The sequence below is a fragment of the Phacochoerus africanus genome, chromosome 1, assembly GCF_016906955.1.
Source record: "Phacochoerus africanus isolate WHEZ1 chromosome 1, ROS_Pafr_v1, whole genome shotgun sequence".
NCBI classification, from domain to species: Eukaryota; Metazoa; Chordata; class Mammalia; order Artiodactyla; family Suidae; genus Phacochoerus; species Phacochoerus africanus.
Genome location: NC_062544.1, coordinates 145,244,666 through 145,265,080, shown reverse-complemented (window position 1 = coordinate 145,265,080; position 20,415 = coordinate 145,244,666).

Here is a 20,415-nt window from a genome sequence, read left to right as displayed (position 1 = left end):
CATATAATGTGGGTCTGAACTTGCAGTGGAGTCTGTGCATTGTGATGCATGGGTAGAATAATACTGTGAGTGATGGTCTCTGTGACTGGGGGAGTGATGCTTCTGTGGGCAGGGGCTCTCGTTGGGCCCCAGGACCCCTCTACCCATCCCTGGCAGGCAGTCTGCATCTTATTTGACTCCCAGCTCCTATCTCTTCCAGTCTAGCTACTCAAGTCCTCAGGACATCGAAAGCAGATTCCTTTGGGCTGTGGGTGATGGAGCATTTCAAATTGAACCTAAATTAAAAATAAAAGGCTTAATTACTTTTTTTTTGCAGCTTTATCTGCAAACAATATATGGCTGCCTCTGGAGGCTTTCTTTTGTTTCTCCAGGCATGACTCATTGTCAGATATATGCATCTTCCAAGATACAGTAGAAAACTAGTCAGAATTTCTCTCTGTTGAGCAGAGTAGGAAAAAGCCAAATTGAATGCATGGATGGCCACAGGGCAGCCCATGAGGAACTTTGAATGCTTTTTTATATGACCTGATTGTGGACTTCAAAAGGGTGGCTAAGCTCTAAATTGCAAAAAGAGGGTCATGAACAAAATTAGTATTTCTTTTTTTTTAATTCAAGTATAGTTGATTTACAGTGTTGTGTCAATTTCTGCTGAACAGCATAGTGACCCAGTCATACATATAATATACATTCTTTTTCTCATATTATCTTTCATCATGTTCTATCCCAAAGATTGATATAGTTTCCTGTGTAATATAGCAGGACCTCCTTGCTTATCCATTCTAAATGTAATACTTTGCATCTACCAACCCCAAACTCCTAATCCATCCCACCCCCTCCCCCTCCTGCTTGGCAACCACAAGTCTGCTCTCCATGTCTGTGAGTCTGCTTCTGTTTTGTAGATAGGATCATTTACGCCATATTTTAGATTCCACGTATAAGTGATATTATATGGTATTTGTCTTTCTCTTTCTGACTTACTTCATTTAGTATGAGAATCTCTAGTTGCATCCATGCTGCTGAAAATGGCATTATTTCATTCTTTTTTATGGCCGAGCAGTATTCCATTGTGTATATGTCACATATTCTTTGTAAACTTCAGTTTATGAGGCACCCCATGGGCTCCACCCTCCCCATGGAAAAGACCTTATGGGTAGGCGGGAGACAGGCACCATGGCTTTTGCAAAGATACCAACCTTCCCTCCACTGGCACAGCTGCTGTCGGCATATAGATGATAAATATGTCCCACTTACCCCTGATCTCAAGATCTGTTTTCCCTCTTTGGAATCACACATACACCTTGCTCATCCTTGCAAGCTCTTGTTTTGAGGCCCAAAGGATTGCTGAGATTTGGGGAATTATTCAGTAGACTTCCACTCTGAGCAAAACAAATAATTTGCTCATCCATCCATCATCTTTAAATTGGGTACCTACTGTGTAACATCCATAGGGTTAGGAACTAGGGGCACAACCAGGAGCAGAGCAGATGTGCTTTCCCTGCAGGATCCTTGAATGCTCTTTCCTGGTGATGAAGTGTCTCATGGCCACCATCTCAGCTGGTATCCATGACGCATGTGTGGCGGGGCCAGGGATCTTCCAGATGAGGGAAACAGAGCCTGGGGAAGGCAGAGTGACAATCACAAACTTCTGTGGGAACCAGATCTTCAGAGTGTCAGCTTTTCCTTTTTTCTTTCCTTTTCTTTTTTTTTTTTGGTCTTTTTAGGGCCACACCTGGGGCATATGGAAGTTCCCAGGCTAGTGGTCAAATCCGAGCTGTAGCTGCCAGCCTATGGCACAGCCACAGCCACAGCAACGTGGGATCCGAGCCATGACTGAGACCTTTACCATACCTCATGGCAATGCTGGATCCCTAACCCACTGAGCAAGGCCATGGATCGAACCTGTGTCCTCATGGATACTGCTGAGCCACAATGGGAACTCCCTCAAGGGAGTTCTTTTCTTTTTCTAAACCCTGAACTTCTAAACCAATAAACTGTGCATTTGGGGGAAGTTAATGTTTCGTAACGTCAATTTCCCCTCCCATAAGGTAAGGATGAGAGAATATATTCTGCAGAGATGAGTGAGATAATGTAGATGAATATTAATAGACATATGTCTATCTGTAGATATAAAATAGATAATAATATGCTTAAAGCCCCTGACATATGGATGAGAACACAAGAATAACCACCTTTACAATAATAATACTAGCTAATGTTTATTGAGTGTTTACTATGTTCCAGACAAGTTCCATTATTATCTCCATTTTATAGTTGAGAAAACTGAAGTGCAAGGAAGTGAGGTAACTTGCCTAGAGTTATGCAGTTTATAAGGTCATAAAGCAAGTATCTCAGATTTATAATACAAGCATATATGTATATGATGATATATATATATATATATATATATATATATATATATATATATATATATATATTATCTCCATCCCCTCTTATTTTACCAGTGGAAAGAAAAGGCAGTTATTTTGGAACCACCAGATAAAAGGATAAACATTTTCCCCAGATAATTTACAATTTACAATATTCATAGACTTTCCAGGGCTATGTGTAGATTCCTAAGGGAATTCCTATAGAGTTCCTAAAGGCCTCAGGTTCCTCATTTGTTCACTGGGGATTGTTAGTTATCTCAAGTTTGTTTTAAATATTAAGAGAAAAGAGTCTGAAATGCCTTGCGTCTACCACACAGATCATCTGTCTTCATAGATTAAACTCAAAAGACCACGACATTTTGTGTTCTAAGTGGGTAACAATGCCATTTGACACATGGAGAAGTCATTCTTCTGAGTCTCCAGTCCCAAAGGTGGTATCTTACTGGGGCGAAAGGACACCCAGCTGACCCCCTGGGAAAGTTCAAGTAAACTATTTGAATTAAATGCCTGGGTTATTGATGACCCGCTGTTCAAACAGAAGACCTGACTTTTCATTTTTAGAGGACTTATTCAGAAACTATTTTCTCTTTCCCATTTTGCCTTTAATAACCTGTCTCCTGTCTTAAAATAATGGGTTTGTGTCACTGTATTGAGTTACATAATTCCAAGGGAAAAATAATAGAAAATTAAAATTTCTCCTCAGGAAACAAACAAAAATAGAAATACCCTCTACTACTACTACATCAATATTCAGATATGAAAGAGAAGGAACTTCAGGTGATAATTTCTTCTTATAGATTTTTTAAAAAATAGAAGTATTCTTTTTTATTGTGGTACAAAATATGTACAACAAAATTTACTATTTTAACAGTTTTTAAGTGTACAGCTCACTGACATTAAGTACTTCCACAGTGTTGTACACATGTTATAACTATCCATTTCCAGAAATTTGTCATCATCCCAAACAAAACCATTCCATACTAATTCCCCATTGCACCTCTCCCCTGGCCCCTGTTAACCTCTGTTCTACTTTCTTTTTCTATGAAGTTGATGATTTGTGATACCTCATGTGAAGGACCCCACACAATATTTGTCCTTTTGTGTCTGGCTTGTTTACTTAAAAATGTTTTCAAGATTCATCCATGTTGTTGTATGCTAGGCTAGAGATGAATTTTATGTCCTTCCTCCCAAACTGCTAAAATTTCACATGCTGAAGTCTTAACCTTCAGTACCTCAGAACATAGCCATATTAGGAGAGTGGGTCTTTATAGGGGGTAATTCAGTTGAAATGAGGTCATATGCTTGGGCACTAATCCAGTATGACTGGTGTCCTTATCAGAAGAGGAAATTTGGTCCCAGATGTGTACAGAGAGAAGACCATGGAAAGACAGGAGAAGATGACCAGCCTCGCAGCCCTCAGAAGAAAACCAACCCTACTGACACCTTAATCTTGGACTTTTGCCTCCAGAACTGAGGAAAATAAATTTCTGATGTTGAAGCCATCCAGTCTGTGGTACTCTTTTAGGACAGCTCAAGCAAACAGCATGTACCAGAAATTCCTTCCTTTTTATGGCTGAAAAAATATTCCATTGTGTATTGACCACATTTTGTTTAGCCTTCTCTCTCTTGATGGACACTGTTATTTCTGTCTATTGGCTGTTGTGAATAATGCTGCTTTGAATATTGGTGCACAAGTATTTCCTTGGGTTTCTGCTTTTGATTCTCTTGGGTATATGCCCAGAATTGCTGGATCCGTATGGTAATTTTATGCTTAACTTTTGGAGGAACTGCCAAACTTTTCTGTAGTGGCTGTACCATTTTACATTCCTACCAGCAAAGTGCAAGTGTTCCAATTTCTCTACATCCTTGCCAACACATGTTATTTTCATTCTTTTTTTTTTTTTTTTTATTAGGATGGTGCTTTAAAAATTTTTTTTTAATCCCATCAGAGGTGTTAAATCAATGAGGATTTTGACTTCTGGGGTGACAGAGTAGGCTTTTAGTAGTCTGATTCCCCTTCAGAGAACAATTGTAAACCTTGGATAAAATACCAAACCAGGACCTGAAGGCTCTGGAAAGTACACAAGTGAGCAGATTTTGGAGAGGGTCAAAACTTGCAAAAAAGGACTCAACACTGAGTAATATGGCTTTAGCTTGAAGGCAATGTGCAGACATGGTGAAATGAGCAGTAGCTAAACTCCAATAGACATCCTACCATATCTTTGGTGGGAACCAGAGTTTGGTTCTGTGAGGCTACTGTGGCCACTGGCGAGTGACAGGGGAGTCTTAGGCAGTAGAAAGCTGGAGGAGTGAAGTCCCAAATTCTCCATATTCTCCAAAACGTCTCTGGTTGAAGAGTGAAAATGCACATGAGATATAAGCAGCTAAGGCTAAACAAAATCAATTGTATTTTAATATATTGGCAGCAAACAATTAGAAAATAAAATTTTTAGAAATTACAATGTAACCAACAATTCAGGAATAAATTTAACCAAACACATCCAAGACTTTTACATTGGAAGACATCTGCAATAACAGAATGAAAGAAGACCTCAATATGAGTGGTATACCATATTCATGGATTATGATACCCAATGTTGTTGAGATGACAATTTTTCCAAATTGATCAACTTGGTCCCAATCAAAATCTCATCAGGCATTTTTGTAGGAATTGATGAGCTGATGCTAAAGTTTATGTGGAAATGCAAATGAAAGGGAATCAAAACAATTTTGGAAAAGAACAAAGTTGAGAGACTTACTCTACCTGTTCTCAAGACTTATATGGGTAAACATATAGATCAGTGGAAGAGAGGAGAGCCCAAAATAGACACACACACAACTGATTTGCAACAAATGTGCCCAAGCATTTGGACCGAAAAAGAGTGTCCTTTGCATTCCACTGGCCAAAGCAGAATGAAGTCTAGAGGCCCCGAGGCAGTCCAGACTCAGGGAATAGGGAAATGAGCTCTATCCCTTGGGGGGAGGGCAGCAAAGTTGCATTACAAGGAGCATGGAGACAGGAAGATGTGAAGGACTGGAATCCTTCATGATGAAGGATGGATGAAGATCTATATTTAAGATTCTTTGGGTTAAGGATTTGGCGTTGGTGTGAGCTGTGGTGTAGGTCGCAGACATGGCTCAGATCTGTCACTCTGGTGTAGGCCGGCAGCTACAGCTCTGATTAGATCCCTAGCCTGGGAGCCTCCATATGCTGTGGGAAGCTGCCCTAGAAAAGGCAAAAAGACAAAATAAAAAAAAAGATTCTTTGGGATAACTCATTAGATAACTCTGTCCAAGATTCAGCTCAAAGACCACCTCCTCTGAGAAGCCTTCCCAGGTGGCTCCATGTCAAGGTACCCCACAGTCAGCATTTATCACACTGCCTCATTCAACTCTTTCATAGCTCATCTACAATCTTTTTCATTTGTTTCTCTTGTTCATTGTCTAGTCTTCCTCACTAGGATGTGATTATAGTTTAACCTGGCTTGAAGAAAATAAAAAGAATTGAGGCTGGAAAGGTACCTAGAGTCTGGACCATGGAGAGTTGCAATGCCCCAGTAAGAAATTTAGACATGAATTTGTAGAGAAACAATTAGAAGTTTAGAGCAAGGGTGTGACCTGATAAAGTTGATATTTTTGAGAAGATTCTTGTGACAAAGACACTGGCGTAAAATTTCTTGCAAGGTGTCTGAAGGGAGAGTTGGAGGGGGTGAAAACAAGGGCATCTGAGGCTGTGACAATGTGAGTGAGAGTGGACAGCCTGGACAAAGGGTCAGTAGGAAGGCAGATCTCTGAACTCTGATAAGGCCAGACCTTCTGATTGGTCAACAGAATGTGGGTGTTTAGGCGTTCTCTGTGGAATCACAATTTTTCATTGTTGGCAACTAATAAAAATGCTTAAACTATGTTGGGAGGGTGGGGGTGGGCTGTGGCCTTAGTCCCACTGGACAGCCTCTCTGCCAAGCATAATATAGTCATGATTTCACAGGCATAATTGCAGCTTAACTTGAATGCCTGGAATCCAGGTTATTGCTCTGAGTGGCTTGTGTGTGCAGCCAGAGATACATCACCCAGGAGACAAGGTCAGGAGGTGGGAGGGCAAGGGAGGGAGAAGGCCTGTGGGTTTCAAGGGGGCTGGGGGGCCCAGCTCTTGGGACTGACTTACGGGAACCTTGGATTCTAACAGGCGATAAATGGTTGAGGTCCAGCTCTGACACTTCTTGTTTTAGTTTCTTCCTCTGCAAAATGGGGATAATAAGCCCTCTGTCTCAGAGCTGGTTGGTGGAGAAAACAAGGCCACGTGATTATATATATGGTGATAACCTTGTGCCATGTCAGGGAATGTCTTGCCTATGTTCTCTTCTAGGAGTTTTACGATGTCTTGTTTTATGTTTAAGTCTTTAAGCCATTTTGAGTTTATTTTTTGTGTGATGTAAGGGTGTGTTCTGATTTCATCATGTTGCCTTTTTTTTTTTTTTTGTCTTTGTGCCTTTTCTAGGGCCGCTCCTGCAGCATATGGAGGTTCCCAGGCTAGGGGTTTAATTGGAGCTGTAGCCGCCGGCCTATGCCAGAGCCACAGCAAGGCAGGATCCGAGCCGCGTCTGCAATCTACACCACAGCTCACGGCAACACCGGATCTTTAACCCACTTAACAAGGCCAAGGACTGAACCTGAAACTTCATGGTTCCTAGTCGGATTCATTAACCACTGCGCTACGACGGGAACTCCCATGTTTGCTTTTAAACTGAGAGCAGAGGACCAAATTGCACTGCATGCAGAGTCTATGGGAAGAACTTCAACAAAATAAGAAAAATTAGTATTTGTTCAGGATCAATCTCTCCTTTGCTTAAACCTCAATCAAATTCTCTGACCTTTAGGGAGTTCCAATTGTGGCCCAGTGGGTTACGAACCTGACTTGTATCCATGAGGATGCGGGTTTGATTCCTGACCTCACTCAGTGGGTTGAGGATCCAGCATTGGTGTGGCTGTGGTGTAGACCAGCAGCTGCAGCTCCTATTCAGCCACTAGCCCGGGAACTTTCATATGAGGCAGGTATAGCCCTAAAAAAAAAATTCTGAACTTTAGTCAAAAAATGAAAAGAAAAACAACAAAAATTGTGACCAAAACATCCTTAATAATCACTACTTGCCTTACAGGTTATTAGCACTGCTTTTACAGAGGAGTTAGACGACCTTAGGACCAGGAACCAGGAAAGGTGTCCAGTCCCAGTCCTGCTACATCCTAGTTGTGTCGTCCTGAGTAATTCACAGTTCTCCTGGGGCCTCTGTTTCCTCTTGTATAAAATCCCTACCACACACGTGATCATCAGTCTTGGTTTGTTGATTTCTTGCCAAGTGGACCTTGGCCTTGTCCATGTACTCTTTCTGAGCCAGAGTTTCATCGTTTGCCAAAAAGGAGATGAGTAACACCTACTGCAGTGTAGACAGAACCCAAGTCCCCCCCTTGTTAGGGTCCTGGACATGTTGTTTCTAGGCTGTATTATAACACAGCAATGTCTGCTTACCTAAACTGCCCTGACATTTCCCCCAGGATAATCTTCCCTGGCTCCATGCTGGAAAAGCTGGCAGTCGTCATTGACACAGTCAAGGAAGTAAACACAGTTGTTTTGAGCTTATTTTTCCAAGAGCCACAGGGTTTGTCAGTTTGCCATGAGCTGGTCTTCACCAGTTAAATGAGGCCAGGATCTATGACCCTGTTTTTAATCTTTTTAAAATTTATTTTTATTTTTATTTTTTTTAGGGCCACATGTATGGCATATGGAAGTTCCCAGGCTAGGGGTCGAATTGGAGCTGCAGCTACCACAGCCACAGCAATGCCAGATCCGAGTTGTATGTGTAACTACACCGTAGCTCATGGCAAGCGCCAGATCCCTAGCCCACTGAGCAAAGCCAGGGATCATACCTACATTCTCATGGATGCTATTTGGGTTTGTTACCACTGAGCCACAACAACTCCTATGGTCATATTTTTAGGATTTGTCTCCCGATTGAGGCCAAAGTCAGAGTAGCTCCAGGTCCTTTTCAAGGCTGACCTCCCTTCCTAATGTCAGCATCTTGGTTGGGAAGGTGCATCTTCTACCTCTGAGACCTTTAAACTGGCCTGGTGACCAGGGGCTCCAGGACCAAAACTCTGCTCCATTGGCCCTGGTTAAGAAAAATGAATGTGTGGAAATTTCCCTTAATTTCCCTCCCACCCATCACCACGTGGGTGGTTTGAGCAGAGTTTGGATGGTAATTTCTACTTGCAGGGTGTGATGAAAGGCTGTGTGTGATAGGACTTGAAGGGAAATCTTGAAATGGGAACTTTTACAATCTGGGCCCATACTTCCAGCCTCAACTCAGGCTCTTGTACGTTTTGGTGACCCCTCAGCTGATGACACACCTTACCTGTCCTCTGATTTGAACCACAAGGTCCAATAAATGGTCTGTTTAGCCTTTTCTTCCCTCCCGACATCCTTCCTTAAGAAACTTCCAGAAGGACAGGGGTCTGGCTTCTGCTCCTGCCTCTCAAGAACAAGCCTTGGGTACCATCTGGTCTAGAGCCTCTCCTCTGGTTCTGCGAGCCTGGGGTCTGTGCAGAGGCCTCAGCTGTTGCCGCCAGTCTGAGGCATAAGTGGATGGGATGGGTCACTAGCTGACTTCCTCCTGCTAATTCTTACAGCACTGCTTCCGTTTGTTTCATGAATGTGGAAGCTGTATAAGATTCCATTGACATGAACCATTTGAAAAATGCTTGCCTGTGCCTGAGTAGGCTCATAAGGTGCTGCTAAAAGAATGTTCATCTCAAATCGGATTAGGAGAAAGCCAGTATTTCTTCTGAGAATAACAGATAGGCAGACTGTGCATGAATAGGGCTCTTCATGGTTTACACAAATCTTTCCTTTCCACTCTGGGCTTTGGTCCTCAGCAGTGCTGAGAGCTGGGCAGGATGGATGCTCTCCAGGTGATACTGAGGTGGAGGGAATTCTCCTGACTTTCCCAGGAGCAGCAAAGTCCAGGTCTGGGCTCAGGCTTCCTGCTTTACGGGCCAGTGCCTCTGTTGTCCCCTCTCTAGAAACTCCAAGAAGAACTGGGGAGCCCTGGTGCCTGAAAGAGGACCATGGCTATGGAAAATTCTAGATGAGTGGTGCGAGTGGTAATACAACACCCCCAAATGAGTTGAAAGCCAGCAGATGTGGGAAAAGTGTATAAATGGGGCACAGAAGGAAATTCACAAAGGAAATTTCTCTTCATCAAGAGAGCTCCCTGTCTTGTAATTGGAAGAAGATTCACTAACTCTTATTACTGGAGAAATCTTGGACTTAAACCTGCCTCACAAACTCTCCTAAACCACCCTAGTTAGCTGTCCTTTTCCCACTTACCTTCCTGTAACTTGCCTGCCCCTCTCAGGAGCTCAACTATCTTTTCCTTTGTTTAGCCTAAGATGGTCAATAAGCCTCATTTATTTGGCTGCCTCCTGGAGGCACAGTTTTCTTTTTGAACTCCTGTGCATAGGCGTACAATTAGATTTCTTCCTCTTGCTAATCTTTCCCTCATCAGTTTGGTTGGTTGGCCCAAGCCAATGAACCTAAAATAGGTAGAGGGGGAAAGGATGCTTTCCTCCCCTGCACTGGTCTCCCAGCAGGGCCCAGGTTCCAGGGCAGCAGAGAGATAAGGGCTGTGAGCAGGGCCTGAGAGAGCTGTCCTAGTCATCAGGAACCTCAGAAATTTCCTCTCTCTAGCACCCAGGATTGACTCCTCCGATGGGTAGTTTGGTGCTGGGGTGTGCTGTGAGCTGTGCTTCCCCTGCTTAAACCTTTTCCCCACACTGCAGCTAGAGTGTTCGAGAAAGGGGAGAAAAACCAGGTGTCTGGACTCAAGTTACCTGGTGGGGCCATGACAAGCCCTCTTCGTCCAGTAGGAAGCCTAGTGCTGCATGTGTGTCTAATGTAGTCGGTAGAATATCATTCAGCCACTGCCTGGGTGCCCTCAGGTGACTTAGCCTTTTGAAAAAAAAACCATTTAATCCTAAAGAAATATAGCTCTCATTCTGCATTTTAAGTGGAATATAGAAGGTTCACATCAGCTCTGCTTCTTGGAAGGTTTCCTGGCTTGGAGAATGCCATGTGGCATCATACAGCCTTTGTCTGGAACTGGGCCTGCCTTTGGGAGAGAGGAACTTTGTCTAGAATGAATAGTGCTCTGACCCCAGTGTGAAACTGGTCCCTGAGTTGCTCTCTGTAGGGAAGCTGATGGCCAGTTTCTAGGGCCTGTGTGCATCCTCACCATGATTCTCTGGCCGGACCATAGCAGGCAGTCACTACGGGGGCAAAAGCTGAGAGATCTCAGCCTAACGGGCTCATGGACATCCTAACAACAGTGGAACCGAGACAGGTCCACGGACCCATCAGAGGGCACTTGGACTGTGAACATGGCAGAAGAAATGAGTCAGAAGAAAAGCCCATGCTTCCCCTTCCTAAACCTTTTCCTGACTTCACAAGAGTTCAGAGAACGAGTCTCTGGAGCAGCGAAAACTCTGGTCCTATCCTTCCAAATGAGGTCTTTTCCCATGGGTCGTATATGGTAGGTGGGGCTGGGGAGATATGTAAGTTCTGAGAGGAAACTGACAATTCTCGTCCCTGGGTCCAAACGAATTCCATCCGATTTCCAAAGCAAGCCATGCGATTTCTCCTGGATGGTAAGCACTGGTTGCCCTGAACTCCAGCTTCTCACAGCCCATTGCACCATCACAGGAGCCAGAGAACATCGTGTCTTAGACCAGCACCCTAGGAGGGGGATTTCTTTTTCTTTTTCTTTCTTTCTCTCTCTTTTTGCTTTTTAGGGACTCACCCACGGCACCTGGAAGTTCCCAGGCTAGGGCTGGAATTGGAGCTGTAGCTGCTGGTTTGTACCATAGCTCACAGCAATGCCAGATCCTTAACCCGCTGAGTGAGACCAGGGATCGAACTTGCATCCTCATGGATACTAGTCAGGCTTGTTTTTGCTGAGCCAAAGTGGGAACTCCTAAAGGATTTCTCTACCAGAATTGTTTCCAGTTGATCTGAAGTCATCTCATGCATGGATTTTAAGTCACTGCTCATGCCACCCACTCAAGGGACAGCTTTGTAGGGGGCTGGAGGTCGAAACTTCTACCCCAGTAAACATGCCTTGTCATTCTGAGATGACTTTAGGAATGTAATGTTTTCATTCAATGTGTACTTTGGAACTGAGGAAACGAGATCATTAACCTCCATCCTCCATCTCCAGACTCACCAAGGATAGCACTTTGCAGACTAGGAAAGATGTGTGCTGCATTTTTAAAACCCTGCTTTAGAAGTGACAGTTGGTATAAATAGATCCTGTCCCCCTGTCTTAACAGCTAAGGCAGGGGTTATGAACCCTGGCTCACTGGCCACATTGGACCCACCTCCCGTCATCTTATTGGCACCGGTATGCTCATTTGTTCACGTGTCGTCTGTTGCTCACCCACCCTCCCTCCACAGCAGACTTGAGAAGTTGCAACAGATGCCATTGCGGCCTGCAAAGCCTGAGACCTCTACTGTCTGGCCCTTTATAGGAAAGTTCCCTGACTCCTGGTCTTAGGTTAAGGGGGATGCAAACTGACTGTTCACACAACCGTCATAGCTACAGGTAGGTTTTATTTTATTTTATTTTATTTTATTTTATTTTATTTTATTTTATTTTATTTTAATTTTATTTTTTGCTTTTTAGGGCCACAACCATGGCATATGGAGGTTCCCAGGCTAGGGGTTGAATTGGAGCTGTAGCTGCCAGCCTATACCACAGCCACAGCAATGCAGGATCTGAGCCAAGTCTGTGACCTACACCTGCAGTTCACAGCAACATCACATCCTTAAACTTCTGAGTGAGGACAGGGATTGAACCCACAACCTCATGGTTTCTAGTCGGATGGTTTCTGTTTGCACCAAGATGGGAACTCCTACAGGTAGGTTTTAAAAGCAAAAAGGCAGTCATACAAGTAGCTTGGCCTCAGCTCTTGACTCCTGACTTCAGCGTGTACCTCATTGCCTGGTCCTTCTGGGCATTGGAATCCCATGCCTGGTAGCAGATCCAGGAATGCTGTGGGCATGGAAGTTGGGATAACGGATCTTGACTCTACCTTGAGCTTGCTATATGACCCTGGTAAAGCTCCTTTACTCTCTGGCCTCATTTTCCCCCACTTCTCAGGTCAGGGATTGGGTTACCTGGCCTCTGCTCAGCCTTTTCAATGCTAACAGTGCTCTAGCCTGGTGACCTCAAGGGTGGTCCTCAGCCTAGCAGCATTTCCCTCAGGACTTGTTAGAAACGCAGAGTCTCAGGGTGCAGCCCAGACCTACTGAACCAGAACCCCAGGTCCTTCTTAAACACTATGTTCGAGAAGCTCTTAGTGAGAAGCCCTTATTTAGAAAGGCACCTTCCTGGTGTGATGACAGCTGTGAATGCTGGGCTCCACTTTCTAAATTTGAGGCCTTTGGAGATTTTTTGTTTGTTTATTTACGTATAGTTTATTTATAATGTGTTCATTTCTGCTGTACTGCATAGAGATTCAGTTATATGTATATATAAACTTTAAAAAAATATTCTTTTCCATTTTGGTTTATCTTAGGACACTGAATATAGTTCTCTGTGCTGTACAGTAAGACCTTGTTGATTCCCTCTGTGTGTAATAGCTTACCTGTGCTAACCCCAACCTCCTACCCCATTCCTTCCCCAACCCCCTCCCACTTGGCAACTATGAGTCTGTTCTCTGTCTGTTTCTCTTTTGTAGATAGGTTCATTTGTGTCAGATTTTAGATTACACATATAACTGATAACATGTAGTTTTTGTCTTGCCCTTTCTGACTTAACTTCACTTAGTATGATAATCTCTAGGTCCATTCATGTTGCTGAAATGGCATTACTTTGTTCTTTTTTATGGCTGATTAGTATTTCATTGTGTATATGTACCATATCTTCTTTATCCATTCATCTGTCAATGAGCATTTAAGTTGTTTCCATGCCTTGGCTACTATGAATTGTGCTGAGATGAATGTAGGCATGCATGTATCTTTTCGAATTATAGTTTTACCTGGATGTATGCCCAGGAGTGTGGTTGCTACATTATATGGGAACACTATCCTTAATTTTCCGAGGAACCTCCTTTTTTTTTTTTTTTTTTTTTTTTTTTTTGCTGTGCTTGTGGCTTTTGGAAGTTTCTGGGCCAGGGATCAAATCCATGCCATAGCAGTGACCCAAGATGCTGCAGTGACAAGGCCAGATCCTTAAGCTACTGTGCCACAAGGGAACTCCCATGCTGTTTTCCATTGTGGTCATACCAACTTACATTCCCACCAATGGCGTATGAGGGTTTGTTTCCTTTTCTCCACACTCTCTCCAGCATTTATTATTTGTAGACTTATTAGTGATGGTCATTCTGATAAAAGTGCAGTGATATGGTACCTCATTGTAGTTTTGATTTGCATTTCTCTAATAATTAGTGATGTTGAGCATTTTTTCATGTGCCTGTTAGCCATCCATATGTCTTCTTTGGCAAGATGTCTATTTAGGTCTTCAGCCCATTTTTTGATTAGATTGGTTTTTGTTGTTGTTGAGTTGTATGAGCTGTTTGTATATTTTGGAAATTAAGGCCTTATTGGTTCATCATTGGCAAATATTTTCTCCCATTCTGTTCAATTTCTGAGTTTTTTCACTGCTAGGTGGAGTTAAGTGAGACATAAAGTGGTTGTATCAGAAAAATGTTTTCCCTGTCTTCCCCAGGTATTGTCTTTAACACTTTAGGGGACCCATCATGAGCCTGAGGGTCAACAGAGCCACTTGCCATTCATGCACGACACAAATACAGGATAGGCAACACCTGGCTTTGGGATGGCAGGTACACTTTACCAGCAAAGAAAGAGTACCTACATTCACAACTTGTGTGTGTGTTTGTGTGTGAGTGTGTGTGTAGCATGGTGCTGGAATGTCTCTCTCATTGGGGAGGTTGATCACATTTGGGTATTTTCCAGAAAGTCACACAGATTAGAAAGAAGAAAAGAACATTTACTTATGGACTTAAAAAACCCCACAAAATTAAACAAACTAAAAAATAAAAACCACTGACTCTTTCCACAGTAGAACAGATTGCACTTAAGCCATCTTCTTCTAGGGTCTATTGTTGGGTAATTCAAGCAACAATGATGATGAAAACTGTTACTTATTGAGCACTTACTATGTGCCAGAGCTATTCTAGATCTTTAAAAACACACATACACTCATTTAATCCTCAGAACAACCCTATTAGGGAAATTATTTACCATCCCTATTTTATAGTAGATAAACTTGGGAGCAAAGTGAAATGACATCTATGTGACACAATGGAGCTGGGTTTAGAACCGGGGCATCTAGCCCCAAAGCCCATGCTGTTGATGGCTGTATGTAATGCTGCCAGACTTGTTGATCTATTTAGTGAGTGAGTGAGAAAGACCAGGCCTCCTAGTGGCCTATTTGTGAGGAGGCTGGGAATGTCTTGGGAAGGAACTCAAGCTTGGATTCTGCTGGGATGCAGGCATGTCTGAGTAGATAGTTGTCTGTTCTTTGTTGCTCTCCTCTGATAGACCCTGACTCCATTAGTGCAGGAATCACATCTCTTTTGTCCACTGTTGTATTTCCAAGGCCTAGCACAGTGCTTGGGTCATGGTAGGTGCCAGCTGAATGCTTGGTAAATGAATGAATCAGAGAGCAAACTAAGGGGTGAGGGAGTTGCCTATTGTCCAGAAGATCATCCTCAGAGTCTGACATTAGTATGCTCTGGTCAAGGGTCATATAAGTCACACAGCTGGTTGAGACTCTGAACATCTGGAGAAATCAGCAAGGGCTTCCTGGAGGAGGGAACATTCCTGCTGAGCCTTGAAGCAGAGATGGCAGAAGAGTGGCTTTTGGGGTGGGAACAAGTGCTGAAAGCTCAGTGTCTGCAAGCTCTGGCCCAAGATGTCAGAGACACCTCCCTTGCAGAGGGGACCACACAGGCTATCAACTGAACAGACACCTTTCTCCTTGGCTTTGGACTTTGTCTGGAGCACGTTCTTCTGTCCATCTTTGGCACCAGACCATCCCCTTGCGCTGGCCAAGATGCCCGTCTGGCTCCTGCTCACTCTCCCCTTATCAGCTGAAGATGAACCCCACAGAGTGCTCCTGTCAACTGAAGCACAAACCATTCCCTTGTACGGCAAAGGCTTGCAATGCTTTGCAATAATATTTCATAATTTATATATTTGATTAAAAACTGGAACCAGTGCCAACAGCCTGCATAATCTAGCATATTGGGATCATTAGCTGCTTGTGTCACTCTTCTATTTTAAAATCTTCCATATTTGAACTCATGGAAGTACATCCTTCACATTTATTAAACTTTTCCCATAAAAACAGCTTAGTAAGTCTCAATCATCTTTCATAGCCTCAAAAAAAGAAAAAAAAAAAAAAGGCCCCAATAAAACCCCTCAGACATTTCCTTTGGGGAATACCATTTTATTTAGACCTTTAAAAACATTGGTCTTTTCTTGCCAGTCATTAAAAAATATCAAGACAAATGAGAGTTTTAGTAGCATGGTAATTACTTCAAGATGAGCTTTGTGACTTGGCTTCTAGCCTTGCTCTTTGCTTCCCCACCCCGCCACCCCGGACCTGGAGCCTGCATTCTCCAGTCCTGGAATGGTCTTGTCCTTAGATTCCTTGGTTTGGTCCTCCTCCAGCTTCTCAGTTTACTCCTTCCTCTGCGCTTTGCTCCTGTCGTTTTATCCATTTTCCCCTTCTTTGCCCAGGAGGCTTTCCTTTGCCACCTCCATTTCTAACATGACCTCTTTTTTTTTTTTTTATATAGGGGCTTATTTCAAGTGATTTGGTTGTGGCTGTCTTTTCAAATCCCCTCCCTTCCCCTCACCAGTTGGCTGGTTGTTACATCAAGGTACTGTCAATCAGGGTACCCTGGCTGTCTGGGAAGAGTCACTGGTAGAGGTATAGGCACATGACCCATGCTGGGCCAATTGAAGTCATTGCAGAAAGAGACACTCCCTTTTCATTTGGTTCACTGGCTCCATGGGGGAAAATGACCACAGGTGCTTCTGGAGACCACTGGGTGAGCCAGCCTGAGGATGAGGCCAACATGGAGGAAAACAGAGGTGAGAGATGGAGAAAGAAAATAGATTCTTAGTGGCATACTTTGAACTGCTGGATCCAGTTGTTCCTAAAGCTGGCCCTTCTCCTGAACTTTCTGACTAGAAAGTAGACTGTTGAATGTAGAATCCCTCCCATTTTTTTTTGTTTAAACTGGATAATATTTCTTTTGCCCATAAGTCTAAAACCTTTCTGTTGTTTAAGAACCAGCACTGGGAGTTCCCATTGTGGCTCAGCAGTAATGAACCTGACAAGCATTCATGAGGATGCGGTTTCAATCCCTGGCCTCTCTCAGTGGTTTAAGGATCCAGCATTGCCGTGAGCTGTGGTGTATGTCATAGATGTGGCTCAGATCCCATGTTGATGTGGCTGTGGTGTAGGCTGGCAGCTGCAGCTCCCATTTGACCCCTATCTTAGGAACTTCCTTATGCCGTGGGTGTGGCCCTAAAGAGACAAAAACAAAAACAAACAAACAATAAAACCCCAAAACCAATACTGTCGCAAGGTCAGACCAAAGAAGCACTATATGCTGATGCCTGCAGATTCTACTGAAGAACCAGGGGAAACAGATCATTTTGCTTCAAACTAATAGAATCTGACTGCACACAAATAGTGGTTGAGAAAAAGGAGCAAACACACTACTTCCTTCAATAGCATCATCTCTAGCCTCAGCTTGTCAAAGGCAGGGTTGTGGGAATGGTTGACTCAGCTTCCAAGGAACTTTCTCACATTTGAAGCCAAAACTTTGGAGCCAAATTCTGATAAGCCAGTGGGTCAAGCACACACATCACTATCGCTTCTGTCCCCTTGGACAGACTTGATTAAATACCCAAATGAACCAGGGAGTGTAACGGCTTCAGAAATGTATGATCTACCCAAGCTAAAATGTGGAACATCTTGAGTATTAGTCACATTGTTACTGGCTGCAGTTAACAAGCCCTCTCTAATGAGAAACTATATGGTGAGAAAATGTATGGCGCAACCAGGAAATGCACAAAGAAGAAGGAAATTGTCTTATGTAACAAGAAGCCCAGAGTTAAGTTCACTGGCTTGATGATGTAACCAAGGGCCTAGGCTCTGTTTAGGTCTCAGGCTATGATGCTCAGGCTATTGGCTTGGTTCACTTGTTTCCTCATGGTTCTAAGATGGTGCCAGGAGTTCCAACCTGACAGCACCAGCCCTTAAGAGGGCAGGACTCCTTGAGAAATGGCTGAATCCAAAACTAGGGCAGGAAAAGTGTAAGATGAGCTGAGAGCTCTGTATGTTACCAGGATATAAAATTATATTCAAAGAATGATGGGGACCTGTCCAAGGGCAGCTTGAAAAAGCTTTCACTGGCCCACTTTGGGACAGTTTGTGCATCAAAATAAATAATGACAATAATAGATTATCAACAATTTAATAAAATAGAAATCTAAATCCAAGACTCCATACTGATATAAAAAATGACCAAGGTGTTCCTGCTGTGGCTCAGCAGGTTAAGAACCCTGCTAGTATACAGGAAAATGCAAATTTGATCCCTGACCTCACTCTGGGTTAAGGATCTCATGTTGCTGGGAGCTGTGGTGTAAGCTGGCAGCTGTAGCTCCCCCTAGCCTGGGAACTTCCATATGCCACAGGTATGGCCCTAAAAAGAAAAAAAATATAGTAAATACCTAAATAGGGAGGAAATAGAATTTCTCCTTATAGTAGAATGCTAACTAATAAACATTGAAGGAATGATTAAATTAGAAAAATCAACATTTGGCAACTGTCACAGTAATGATTTCATTCGAGGGACCTCAATGGATAATGACAACCAGTGGGTGGAATTTTGCTGAAAAACAGGATATTAACATAGTCTTAAGGCACCTTCCCACAATATACTCATGAAATACAAAGGCACAGGAGTAGCTTTATAATGGAAAAAAGTCTAGCATAATCAAGTGTTTAAAATTAATATAAACACTAATGGGACAAATAAAAAAATTTTATATTATCTGACGATGCAATGAAAACAGCATCACTTCCTTCGCCTTCCTACCCAAAAAACATAACCTGAATCTGAATGTGAGAGGATTTCAAACCCTGATTGATAGACATTCTACTCTAAAGTGGCCTTTAGGAGTTCCTATTGTGGCTCAGCAGGTTAAGAACCAGACTAGTATCCATGAGGATGCAGGTTTGATCCTTGACCTCACTCAGTGGGTTAAGGATCCAGCACTGCTGTGGCTGAATTCGACCCCTAGCCTGGGAACTTCCATGTGCTGCAGGTGCGGCCCTCAAAAGAAAAAAAGTGGCTTTTAATCTTTTTTTAAAAATGAGTAGCCTTTAATCTTTTAAAATATTTTTTAATGTTTTAACCATGATAACTTATTATTTTTATTTTTTTAAGTGCTGTGTAAATATTTTTTATTACTCAAATGAATTTATCACATCTGTAGTTGTATAATGATCATAACAATCCAATTTCACAGGATTTCCATCCCATAACCCAAGCGCATCCCCCCACCCCCCAAACTGTCTCCTCCAGAGACCATTAAGTTTTTCAACGTCTGTGAGTCAGCATCTGTTCTGCAAAGAAGTTCAGTCTGTCCTTTTTTCAAATTCCACATGTCAGTGAAAGCATTTGATGTTGGTGTCTCATTGTATGGCTGACTTCACTTAGTATGATAATTTCTATGTCCATCTGTGTTGCTAAAAATGCTGGTATTTCATTCCTTTTAACATCTGAGTAATATTCCATTGTGTATATGTACCACATCTTCTTTATCCACTCCTCTGTCGATGGACATTTAGGTTGTTTCCATGTCTTGGCTATTGCAAAGTGTGCTGCAGTGAACATCGGAGTACATGTGTCTTTGCGAGTCGTGGTTTTCTCTGGATAGATGCCCAGGAGTGGGATTTCTGGATCAAATGGTAGTTCTATGTTTAGTTTTCTGAGGAATCTCCATACTGTTTTCAGATTCCTCAGAAAACTAATCTTTTAAAATATCGACATCATAAATATCAAGGAAAGAACTAGGAATGCTTCCAAATTGAAGGAAACTAGCAGCAAATATAAATCATAATCCCACACTGGACCTTTTTGTCATAAAAGACAATATTGGGATGATTGCTGAGAAGTGGGTGGATCTGAGCATGAGATGGTAGGATGTTCAGCCCTAATTTTGATGGTTGTTTCACAGGTAGGAGAATGTGCTTGTTTGTAGGAATTACACACTAAAATGTTCAGGAGTGATGGTGCTCTGTGTCAGCAACATCCTCAAATGGTTCAAGGAAACATGCTTTTTGTTCTTTTCATGTAACTTTCCCCCCAGGTTTGAAATGATAGCAAAAGAGAAAGAAGGTAGGGCTACTTCCTGCAGAGCAGCTCTTTTCATGGAGGAAGAAAACATTTCTAAGGCACTCCCCAGTGGTGAAGCCCTGTTGGCCAGGCTTGAGTCACATGCCCTTCCTCTAGCTGCAGAAGTGAGTTCGTGTTATGGCAGGTGGGTTCTCCCCATGAAGAAGGGGGTGGAACGGAGAACAGTGACAAAGTCTGCCTCAGTCTGAAGTTTTCCTATTTGTCAGGCTCTTTTAGAACCCAGTGCCATAAGCCACAGTGAATCATCCAAGGGCCCTGGGCTGTTTGTTCTTTGATTTAGTTGCTAGGTGGTGTTCTGAGGATAATGAGACTGTTCTCTCAAGAAGTGCTAAAGGGAGGCTTCCTTGAGCTGCTATTTATAGCACAATAGAATGAGTGCAATGGTCACTGTAAGCCTGGGGTATTTTGAGAGCACAGATGAAGGGCAAGGGCACCTATGACACCATCGTAGGGAGGGTGAGGCTGGAGGAATCTTCCAGAAAATGGGAGTGATGAGGATGCAGCTGTGCTTCCT